The sequence below is a fragment of the Alexandromys fortis genome, unplaced genomic scaffold (genome assembly GCF_014885135.2).
Source record: "Alexandromys fortis isolate MF-2015 unplaced genomic scaffold, M_Fortis_MF-2015_v1.1 scaffold_154, whole genome shotgun sequence".
Taxonomy (NCBI): Eukaryota; Metazoa; Chordata; class Mammalia; order Rodentia; family Cricetidae; genus Alexandromys; species Alexandromys fortis.
Window position 1 is genome coordinate 1,004,135 of NW_026068040.1, and position 12,518 is coordinate 1,016,652.

At 43.2% G+C, this 12,518-nt stretch overlaps 1 long non-coding RNA gene across 2 annotated transcripts in view; it reads right to left on the reverse strand.

The window, feature by feature from the left end:
* The window catches only part of LOC126515650 (uncharacterized), a 63,949-nt gene extending 54,061 nt beyond the window's left edge, over positions 1-9,888 (reverse strand). For both annotated transcript variants that reach the window (XR_007595901.1, XR_007595900.1), the window contains exon 1: positions 9,756-9,888. This is a non-coding gene — a long non-coding RNA (uncharacterized lncRNA). The remainder of the gene's footprint in view (positions 1-9,755) is intronic.
* Between the last annotated feature and the right edge of the window lie 2,630 nt (positions 9,889-12,518).

Below are 12,518 nucleotides of genomic sequence, written 5' to 3' on the forward strand. Positions count from 1 at the left end.
TGGACTAAACCGAACTGTGAGTTACCCTAAGGAAATGTTTTTTTTTTATAAGAGCTACCGTGGTCACAGTGTCTCCTCACGCATTCGAACATAGGCTAAGACAAGCTATATCACAGTTTGCGGCATCTGTGTTTGACTAGCTGCCGTCCTGCTGAAGCCAGAGTCTCTCCCATTTCAGGCTACTCTTGGGGCACATAGACCAGGAAGATTCACGGTGAGTACACAAATAGAACTTGGATCCCAGAGATGTGCCCTGGTTTCTTTCAGTGAAGACAGGAGAATCTGGCAGCTGGCTAACTCACCGTCAATTCTGGAGCTCTTTCCTCCGATCACGTGCAAACACCATCAGGTTGGATCAAGACCAAGCTGACTGCTGGAGACATGCCATGTAAGACTGTCTGAGAATGCGTCTGACTGACCTTTTTAGGTCTGGATGGTGGGTGGGTTAACTCCCACCTTAGCTTTGAAGGGAAGCAGTTTCAGATAAGAAGGCATTTCTTCTCTGAGTGAGTGACAGAGTGCTGAGTGGTGGTCAGACAGCTGATCATGGCCAGGAAGTGCTGAGCAGCAGGCTCTTCTCCTCTGGACCACATTAACCACTGTGGAGCTCTGTAAGCAGGAGAGAGAGTTCAGCAAAAACTTTAAAACTAGCACATAAACTTTGTTGAAAAGTTTTTCCACCCTCCTCTTCCTTTCCCCTCCTACTCATCCCCTTTCTCTTTCTTCTTCCCTCCCTCCCTCCATCCTTCCCTCTCTCTTTCCTTCCTTCTTTCTTTCCTTTTTTAACGTTTTTTTAATATTTATTTATTATGTGTACAATATTCTGTCTGTGTGTATGTCTGCAGGCCAGAAGAGGGCACCAGACCTCACTACAGATGGTTGTGAGCCACCATGTGGTTGCTGGGAATTGAACTCAAGACCTTTGGAAGAGCAGGCAATGCTCTTAACCACTGAGCCATCTCTCCAGCCCTTCCTTCCTTCTTTCCTTCTTCATTTTATTCTTCTTCCCTCCCTCCCTCCCTCCCTCCCTCCATCCTTCTCTCCCCCCATCCTTCTTCCCTCCCTCTCTCCCTCCCTCCCTCCCTCCATACATCCTCCCTTCCTCCTTCCATCCTTCCATTCCTTCATCCCTTTTCTCTTGGATTGTCTCTTATGATGTTGCTGTGTAGCCAAGACTAGCTTAGAACTTAGTCAATCATGATCCTCCTGCCTCAGTCTCCTAAACATTAATCTAACTGGTATGTATCCCACACCCAACCTCCTGAAAGTTTTATTTGTTTAAAGTCAATTTATTTACTGTTAAATTTCCTGGTCAGACTTCCAAAGTATGGATGTATATCCACTTAGAAGAAAGGCAAGATTATTATTTGACAAAGTAACAACTTAATATATATTTTTATTTAATTGCATGGTTCATCCCAACTGTCTCCTCCGGCCTCTATAAATAACTTTCTTGAAAACTGTCAGGCCACTCTTTTATCAAAATGTTCCACTCACAAATGACACGGGGCTCTCCTGGGCATTTTTAGAGGCGGTTCCGGGCAGAAAAAGGTAAACAAGACAAAGGTTTTTTTTTTTCTCCATCTTCCTGGGGTCTCATGATTTTCTTTTTGACTGGCTTTTATATTCCTAAATCACCCTACTTCACTTTTTACTTCCACTCCCCTGCTCTTTTGTCAAGTTCTAGGTTTAAAGAGCAAACCCACTTCCCTGGGGTGATAGTCAATGAAACTGGAAGCTGTCACATCATGCTCAAATGCACCGAGATAGAGAGGTGGTAAGATTTGAAGATTTATTTTTATTGTTTGTCTCTTTCAGTGTACACACACACATGCACACACATGCACACGCACACACACACACACATATGCACACACACAGGTATCTATGGAGGTTAGACAAAAGCACTGGTTCCCTGGAGATGGAGCTCCAAAAGAGCTGGTCCATGTGAGTGGGTACCGGGGACTGAATTCTGCTAGAGAAATATATGCTCTCAACCCCTGAACCCTCTGTTCAGCTCCAAGTGGCAGGATTTGAGTTTAAGGAAAAGATCATCTTAGATTTTCTCAATTGAATCAAGGGGCTAGTTTGCTGCCTTGTTTCCTAGCCTAATTCTATGACAGTGGTTCTCAATTTTCCTAATGATGCAACCAGTTAATACAATTCCTCATGTGACCCACCCCAAACATAAAGTTATTTTCATTGCTACTTCCTAACTATAAATTTGCTACTGTTGTGAATTGGTAATTATTAGATATGCAAGATATCTGACATGTGACTTCCCCCAGGGGGGGTCAAACCCCACAAGTTGAGAACCACTGCTCTATGGAGACCCTTTTAGGAGCGAATTAGGTTCTAGAGCAGCGGAAGACTTAGACCCTCAGGGTAGTCTATACTACTGGGTTGGTTTGTTCATCAGACAAGCGGGTGCTGTAGGAGGAAAAAGAGTAGCACCTGTGCAGCATTTGTGCAAATCTGGCTTAAGCACTGAGACCTTACAAAGCTGGTATTCCAGCATCTCTGTTATCAGCCATATCCTGCCTCCTCCAAGGCATGCTATTACCATAAAATGTAAGTGAAGTAGGGCATCATAGAGTCTTACTATAAATGCGGAGTAGATATTATGAGACAGGATGACCAAGTTTTAATAGAGGAGAGTGTAGAGAGTGAAGGGAAGGGGGTGTTCTTTATAGTAGAGTAGGTCATACTTTGTGTAACATGATCTAAAGCATGAAAGCAGTGAAATACGACCCTCTTCCCTTCCTCAGCCAAGCTGGTTTCATTTACCATTGGCTGTAAGTACAAGGCAATTCAGTGATTTTTAAAATAGATCTTTCTGAATTTATTTTTTAAACAATCTTTTGTCATTTTACATCCCAATCCCAGTTCCCACACCTCCCCTCCTTCTGCTTCTCCAACCTTCCCCCCACCCCATGCCCCATCCACCCCTCCCATTGGGAGTCAACAAAGTCAGGCACATCACCTTGACGCAGGGCCAAGGCCCTCTTCCCTGTATCTAGGCTGAGCAAGGCATTCCTCCAAAGAGAATGGACTCAAAAAAGCCAGTTTAAGCACTCAGAATAAATGCCGTCCCACTGACAGTCACCCCACAGACTGTCCAAGTCACACAACTGACACCCACATTCAGGAGGCCCAGTTTGGTCCTATGCAGGTTCCCTCACTGTCAGTCTGGAGTCAGTGAGCTCCCACTAGCTCAGGTCAGCTGTTTCTGTGGGTATCCTCATCATGGTCTTGATCTCTTTGCTACCTCTCCCACCTCTCTTCAGCTGGACTCTGGGAGCTCAACCCAGGGGCTTACTGTGGATCTTCAGTTGCAGATGAAGGGTCTATGGTGACAATTAAGGTGGTCAACAATCTGATTACTGGTCCATCCATAGTGATGTATCAGAGATGGAGGAGTTTGGCCTGACCAAAGCTTGGGGTCATGGGGAGATACATCTGTCTGCCAAATGCTTCTGAAATATCTTGATAGGAACTAACACAGTAACTCGCACTAAGTCAACATATTTGTCTGTAGCGGCAACTCCTTGGTTGAAGCCCCGTCCACTTTCTCTAGCCCTGGCATGTAATAATACAATATAAATATGTGTAACATAATAACATATTAATATAGCATAATAACATAACATATTATTATTGCTGCACTTCCACCTCCCAAGCCATGTATTTTCCCCTGAGGATTTTGTCTGACCACAGGAGTCCCATTTGCTTTTTGTGTGGCAAACGGATAGCCCAGGGAATGAATGTTTCCTGCAAGTGCCCACCCCTAACTAGTGGCTAGTGGGAGCTGCTGCATAAATACCCTGGCTCCTGTGCCCAGAGGCAATGCTTTCCCCTGTTTTGGAGTTTCTCATAGGGGAAATGGGATTGCTGCTATATCCTTTTTATCTCTGCTTCATTCTTTTCTGTGTCTCACTTCCCCAGCCATTTCTAATGTTTCCTTCTGAGAACGTCTTGCGCCCCAATGCCTCCTCACAGTTTACTTTGGAGGGGGTCTGAGCAGAGACATCAGTATTGCTTAGCTATTGTCAAAAGGTTCTCGCAGCAAACCATGGACTGTTTCACTGCTATGGGGTAGTCTATTGCAGCTTAATATCTGGAGTGGACTCGATAGTTCAGTGGTACCAAGTAATGGATTTTGCCCATTTTGTCAGTTTTTGGTTTTTAACTAGGATCACGAGGTATCCATAGTACATGAAAAGTCAGAGCAATATTCCTTGCATAATGAAAGAGTCGAAACTTTCTTTTCTTTCCTTTTTCCTTTTTAACAACTTTGCTTTGTTAGTTAGGAAAGCAAACCCTATTCAGGTCCACCCACAAGGTGGCCTTCGCATCACCAGACCAGTCACATCCAAGTGAATTGAAATTAGAATACCTGGTTCAGAGAAATTATGATTTATTTCTGGTCGGAGTCCCTCTCCAGACAAATCTGGATTCTATTAGCTGAGAAAAGGTGGAACTGGCTTGTGTAAGCTGCAATAGACAAATATCTCATACAAAGCACTATCAATTAAAGCTGTTGTCAATATCGTGATATATATATATATATATGAGTTTCCTGTCTTCAAAGCAGTGGTCCTTTACCAGACAGACACTCGAGGGCAATGGCAATATGGAAGCAAAACCTCTCTGCTCTCCTTTGCTTCCAGAGTGGATTTAGAATGCCTTTCTCTCTTTTATTTTTCTTTGTTTAATTGTGTGTGTGTATGTGTGTGGGCGCCCGTGCATGCACGTGCGTGTGTGTACGATAGTAAACATTGAATCGAGAGTCTTGAATATGTCGACTATGGTAGCCAAATGTCTACTAATGAGTTGTATCCTAGGTCCTTTATTTCTTTTCCCTCTGGTTTAGGGTCTAAGTTGCCCAGGCTGGTCTGCAACTCACTCTATGTGTGTGAACGTGAAATCCTCCTTCCTCAGCCTCACAGTAGCTGGGATGACAGAGTAAAGTCCCAGGCCCTGCTTAGGCATCTTTGTTAAGTTTTGTTTCCTGGTGTCTTTCTTGAGTCTTAGACTACTTAAGCAAATTTATTTCTCATTTAATCCAAGCAAATAAAATTTTTTTTCCAATAGTCTAAAATCCAAAAGCCATACTGATTAATCTTTGCTTATAAAAGGGTTCTGTCCAGCTGATAGCACTATTTGTGTGGGTGAAAGAAAAGAGAACCTGAAACAACAAAGCTATTAGGGGAAACACGGTCAATGAAATCGAAGGCCAATAGCGTTTGGAAGAACAAAACCTAAGCTCTCATAGTTCCTTGAAAGGATGTCTGAAAGGAGTCTCCTGGGAAGGAGCTGGACTTTTAGCATTGGATTCTGTCTCCTGCAGGTGTAACTGTTAATCTTAAAACACTACATGCTAATTATTGGCTAGGTAAGAGTGTATTCAACTTGGCATCTGCAGTATATAAAAACCATACATTCTTTTTTGTGGATATTCATGGGCTGAAGAAGAAATCAATAAATCAATGTTTATTCTAAAACTGCACATGACATTTTCTCTTACAACAACAGAACATCCTTATTCTAAGCAGAATTGACACCATCAAGGGGTAGAAATAGAACTTTGACTGGTGGTATGGCCAACTGGCATGCTTTTCTGAAAGCCATGAACAGCAATTTAATGAATTCAATATAAATGGAAACTCAGAAAAGCTACTTAACCTAAACTGGAATCTATTCTGCTCCATAAAACTTTATGAAGCAGACACAGTTAATTCTGATATTTTAATATTTTGTACTTTATAAATCTTTTTAATGCTCCCTGAGAAGTCACAGATAACCCAGAGAAATACTGTGTCCATTGTTTTATGTAAGGCCATCTCCAGTGCTCAGATGGCTCCTTGCCTTCCAATGTCCTCCCCACATTCACGATTTTTGTTTTGTGACCCACTGAGGGGTTTTGAACACTATGTTGACACACCTGATGGGGGATGTTAGCCAATCACCTTCTGTTTAGGATTTGTCCCCCTGGGGCCACAGAAAAACAGATAAAATGCCCAGGTGTGCTTGTTTCTTCCTCCTTTGCCCCCTGCACTCCTGGATCGCTGGAACCCTGATTTTGTAAATTTCCTTTCTTCTGTTTATTAAAGCTGAATATTATTTTAAGTTGGCCTGGTTAATTACAACTTCCGATCGACCATGCCCTTCACACCTAGATGTAGACATCTCTTGATGCCTAGGGTCAGCTCTCATAACTGCAGGAAGAAGCACTCACTAGAAATATTCTTGAGCTAGCTTCTTCCAGGGAAAGACTTCTTAGTTGTTTTTGTTTGTTTGTTTGTTTGTTTGTTTGTTTGTTTGTTTGTTTTTGAGACAGGGTTTCTCTGTAGCTTTGGAGCCTGTCCTGAAACTAGCTCTTGTAGACCAGGCTGGCCTGAAACTCACAGAGCTCTGCCTGCTTCTGCCTCCTGAGTTATGGGATTAAAGGCATGCGCCACCACCGCCCGGCTGTGTGGCATTTTCTTAATGAGTGGTTAGTTTTTGAGAACTCATTTCATCATGGGTGGTGCTACTCTGGGTGGTGGCCCTGGTGTATATTAGTAAGCAGACTGCATAAGTCACAAAGAACAAGCCAGTCTCCTGCCTCCAGGGTCCTGCCCAGACTTCCCATCATGATGGGCTGTTATCAGGTTATATAAATAAAATAAGGAAATAAAATAAAGGAAATAAAACCTTTCCTCCCCAAGTTGCTTTTAGTCATGGTGTTTTCACAACAGTAGAAGCCCTAGGACACTGTTAAACATAAAGGAACATTGGGGACACCCAAGTAACTATCACAAGATAAAAGATGGACATATTCTGGAATATATATTCAGTGGTCTACTCTACTATATAGAAGTGAAAATAATAAAGTGAAAATTATTTCCATCTGCGTGGACAACTAACAAAAACTGAATGTTGAATGATCAAAGCAAGATATGAAGATAAGTGCAAGATATCAGAGTACTTTGACAAGGCTTAGAAATGAATATTATTACTGTTATTTGTAGATACCCAAGGAACATAAATATGGGAACATGGGAGCCATGAATATCAAATTTTCTCTTGAGGGGAAATATGGAGAAGGAGAGTAGAGTCAATAGGTGGTGTATAACAAGCTTAAATCTTGTGAAAATATACAGTAGTCATGAAAAAATATGAATAATAATGCTAACTATGTGCTTTGTCTAACCCCGCGGTCATCTCCAGATCTTGCACATATGAAGAATGCTAAATGACCTCATTTGTGTGTGTGTGTGTGTGTGTGCACGCACATGTGTAATAGTACATCCCCCAGCAGTGCAGATGCTAACCCACGATTCCCCTGCTCCTGAAGTCCTGAGGACTACATGCTGTTATCACCTTGTGTCACAAAGGATGAGAAACAAAGGGAACCAACTAAGTAGCTTAGCTGGGGTTTAAAGCCAGAAAACATGATTCTGTGCCATTGCTGTCCCTCTTGATAGCAGGAACTGAAAGGGACAGATACTGAATGAGAGTATTCTAATCTCTTTTTAGCACAGAGAGTCTTAATCATGCAGATGGTGGTGAAACTTTAAGGCAAGTGTGTCCCACCTCTGCTAATGCTCAGCATGGAGACATGGCCAGACCGGGGAGCTCTGATGATAAGGAGGCCGGGGGAGAGTCCACATCTGGCATAGGAAGTCAGGGAGGGCCTTGACTGCAGTGAAGTCAGAAATAAATAAAGCGTATGAGAAATCAGTCTGTTCTCTTATGGTTCTAGGCTAACATCTCTAAACTGCAACCATTGTTTTGTCTCACTTACACACAATTGGCACGATTTCTGTACATTTGAAATTCTATTGCTCTGGCTTTGTCAGTGCTTTTGAGAATTTTCCTATGCAGTCTAGTTGAGGTACAGACACAGGGTAGCTACGGGATAAGCATCTGGAAAGCTGGCCCTGGAGCCGGAGTTGGCATGGAGGCAGGACAGACTCTGGGAAACTGAGAGAATGAGGTTGGGGCCAGAGAGCAAGGGGTAGGAGGCTGCAGTTTTGCTGGCTGGCAGATAGTGTCAATCTATCTGTCAGCATCCAAGCCTCTTCTGCAAGCACCCATCATCATCCCCCTTCCTCATGTCAAAAGAAGAGGGCTTTGATGCACACTCAAAAGTTGTTTGGTTCGGCCATTTTTATACGCTGTCACCTGTGAACTTCTCTCTCTCTACCTTCTCAGCTTCTACCCATTTCCCAGCTCAGTCCACATCTTTCTGTTAGGTGTTTTCTCTTAGACGAGCCTCTCTGCTGGTGCAAATAATCCCAATCAGACCAAGTCAAGCCGAATTAAAGATGCCCATGATTAATGGAATTCTCCCGGGGAGCCCCAAGGAAACATGGAGAGGGGAAGAGAGAGAGAAAACGGAGACTTTGTGAAACCCAGAGACTATGTGTTCTTTCTCTGGAGGGCAATGTGAATAGCCTGTGGGAGTGGTCCCGACCTTCCATGGGGAGGGGTCACTATTTGACGGGCTTTTTCGGAGGTGGAGTTTGGACTGAGGCAACTCCCAGGGGAGAGAGCTTATGTCAGGAGCTGGGGTGAAGCTCTCCCCCCAACCCCCGCCGCCCCTGCCGCCACAAAACTCTTTCTAATCCATGGAAGCGTACCCAATGTCACTTCTTCTCAGAATCAGCTTAGAGAGCCAGTGGTATCTTTTCATGCTATCTTTACTCCTGGGTCTTCCTAAAACCCAAGTACCAATACAGTGATAGAAAATCACACATGACCATAAGATAATCATGCACCATCATGTGACAAACTGAGCATAACACATAAGAGAGGTCCAAGAGGATGAAACACTGTGTACACAATTTGCAACTTCAAATAATAATAACAATAATAATCATGAACGCTTTTCAAATCCTATTATGTCTGAAGTGAGGATCAGAAGGCTTCTGTTTATCCTGGAAGCTGATCCTAGGTTTGTGTTTCTAGGTTTGTGGCTATAAGCAAAACAAAACCAATCATTCTTAACAGCTCCTATTGATCCACTGCTACGGGTGGTCTTATTGGGCTTTATGGGAGCCATTTCAGATGGGTGAATGTCACAGAGACATGTTTGAACCTGGGAGAGATGACTTCTACCCTGTATCCCTTTTGTCAGCCAATTGGTAAGTTTACTTTAAGAATATTGATTTTAATTTAATTTTAATTTTCTAATCAAAAGTTCATGTAATTTCCCTTCATTAGGCAATATGGATTGTAAAAATAGAACACAGCAAAAGCAAACAAAAACCACATACTGGAGCTAGTCCCATAGCATTATCAGAAACTACAATTTCCCCTGTCATTATTTTGTCCAAGAATTATGGTGTGAGAGTTAGCATCATTGACATAAAGGACATCTTTAAAGGGACTAGATTCCTTTGCAAACTGACAACAAAGCCCCTGCCAGGCCCAGTCCAACAAACAGCTGGATAGAGGCTCTCTGTACTTATTTCCAGATTATTTCTGAAATCTCAGGGAGGATATGTGAGCTTCTAGAAACAAGCACATCTTTTGAGCAATCCCTTTCCCTGACCGGACCTGGCCCATCCTACCCCTTAGCCCCCTTCCTAGGAGATCTAAGCCTTTTCCCCTCCCTTCCACCTCTTATCAGAAGCATGACAAACATCACCCACTTGCAGTTGGTCCTCTTAATTCCACCTATGGTAACACTAAATTTAAATAATACACATATATTTGCTTTAAAAATGTACTTTGTAAAATCCTCTCTCAAGGCAAAGTATTCTCACCCTCTCGGTGCTAGTCCAAGGTGTTTTTCCTCCAGATCTGTTTCTTCACAGATGACTGCACTTTTTGTTGGTGTTTCTCAAGAATGTTCAAGACTTCTTAAGAGCCTGAAGAACTACCTGAGCTTGTGGGCAGCTTCCTGTGGGGGTCACAGCTTGCAGACTGAACTGTTGCTTGTTGTGCAAAAGATGGGCAAGGTGTTTGAGAAAACAGGAAGCACCTGTCAATGTGTGACTTAATTCCTGGAAGCGGAGAGCTCCCTCTGAGGTGGCTCCAAATACTTCTGCTGCTTCCCCCATGAGCATTCTCCGAGTCTGAGCAGTGGTCCGCAGACCAAGGAGAGACATGTGAGCAGCAGGATTACTGGGAGAACAAGATGCACCCGTGAGAACAGTGGCTATCCCTAGTTTTTCTAGCTCTCCCTTTTTGCTGTAGAGATGGGTATGCATAGAAATGAACCTGCATTTCATTTCATTGTGGTGGGGAATTCCAAGCCAACGGGAATTGGAGGTAACATATTTGCTATTATTGCAGATTCCTGTAATGGGAAATGTTTTCATTAATTGGTTGGTTTATTCAGTGGACATGTTCTGTGTAAAGCAATAGGAAACCTTAGGAATACATGGGGAACAATACAAATATGTTGTATCCCTGTGCCTCACTTCAGTCTTAAAATTACTTACAAACTGACATATTTCAAAGGTGCATTTTAAGTGTTTTAAAAATATTTTTATTGCATTTTATTTTATCTAGTTGATGTGTAGGAGGGGTGTGTGTGTGCTTGCTCATTCAGAGGTCAGAGGACAACTTGCAGGATTCTGTTCTCTCCTTCTACCACGAGGGTCCCGGGAATCGAACCCAGATGATCTGTCTTGGCAGTACGCACATTCACTCACCAAGTCAGCTCAGCCCTTTCAACTTTCATTTTTCCTTTCTTGTAAGTGTCTGTGCGATGTTCTTAATAGAAATGTCGCTGAGAGAAGGTCCTGCTTTGAGCTTGAGAGTTCTAAGCTGTTGGTGTTGGCTGTCCAGGCCAGCTTGTGGTAGCATGGGCTAGCAACATCTAGATCAAGCAATCAATATCTCTTAGGGGTAGAGGTCATATGAATGACACAGGTAAATAGTACAATTCTCTTTCTCATATAGGTAGAGTATGAAAAACAACATACATGGATGTGTGTTGACAGGTTTCTGCCCCACCCAGTCCTGCAGCCATTAAGTCCCAAAGAATCACACAGTGGTCTACATTAATTATAAACTGATAGGCCTAGCATCTCAGGCTTCTTATTAACTCTTATAACTTATATTAGCCCATAATTCTTGTCTGTGTTAGCCACGTGGCTTGGTACCTTTTTAGGTGAGGCAGTCACATCTTGCTTGCTCTGTGTCTGGCTTCCTTTGCATCGGGGTGACAACTGCAGACTGAAACTTCCCTCTTCCCAGAATTCTCATTGCCCTGCCTCTACTTCCTGCCTGGTCACCCCACCTATACTCCCTACTTGGCTACTGGCCAATGAGTGTTTATTTAAAATACAAGTGATAGGTACAGACCATTGTCCCACAGCAAATGAGTCTTTACCAAGTCCTTTTGTCTTCAAGGACTTCAGTTTCTTCACTTAGAATTGAGAAACCAGGTAAAGTAGCTCCTCACATCCTTTCAACATGCAAATTTTTTTGACATTTTAGGCAAATCTCTTTCCTACTTCTTATGGGAACATGAGAAAATCCCCCAATGACAGAGGTCATCAGAGTGACTCCGTGGCGGACACCTGGACGTACGTGGTCACCAGAGTGACTCCGTGGCGGACACCAGGACGTGCATGGTCACCAGAGTGACTCTGTGGTGTACACCTGGACGTGTGTGGTTTCCGTGGGTGGCTGAACAAAGCCCTGAAGGTGGAAGAATGATGATGCAGAATCAGGAGAGAAAATCTTCCAATACTTTCTTGTGCTCATCCCCAGGTGCCCAGTACTTCGAAAAAATTCAGAGCAGCAAAAAGCAGGGCTGACCTCCAGGGCCAGTCCTTGAGAACTGTGTTATGTCAGCTGAGTAAGATTTCCAAGATAGTTGAAGAAGACTGCTCACACTTGTGGTGTATATTAAGGCCGCTCACACTTGTATTAAGGCTACAATACCTGCAGGCGAGGTGTCTAATCTTGCCAGTCTCTTCAATTTGAGTAATTACTTTCTGGATGTCCGTGACAAAGCTTTCTGGAATATAGATAACCCGATTAATTGCTGCCCCTATCTAGTTCACACGCTGTTTTTCCCCATCTAAGCGGGGGAGGGGGGGAATAAGGCCCCCTCCTGTAAGGGGGTCGGAGACCTGGAAGAGCTCTCAGGACACAGCATGCTCTTCCAATCGGTGAGGAAATGTAAGAAGAAGCACCCCCTCTGACTCACAGTGTACTTGCCAGGATAGAAAGCTTTGTTTTATATTATTTCAAAGAAAACATTATCCTGATTTAAAAAAAAATCCAAGGACTAAAGCACCAACCATTAAGAAGCAAACTAGATTTTCATTCTTGATTTTGAGACAGGCTAACTCCACATAGTCCTGGGACTCACTATGTAGACCAGGCTGGTCTTGAACTCACAGAGATCTATCTGCCTCTGCCACCAGAGTGCTGGGATTTAAGGCTTACATCACCACACCCTGCTGAAAAGCAAACTAAGTTTTGAATTGGTAATGATCTCCTGAAATGGGGTACATGAGAAACAGAAGGAGATGACAAGTGAACTCTTTCCAGTGACCTGTAACCTA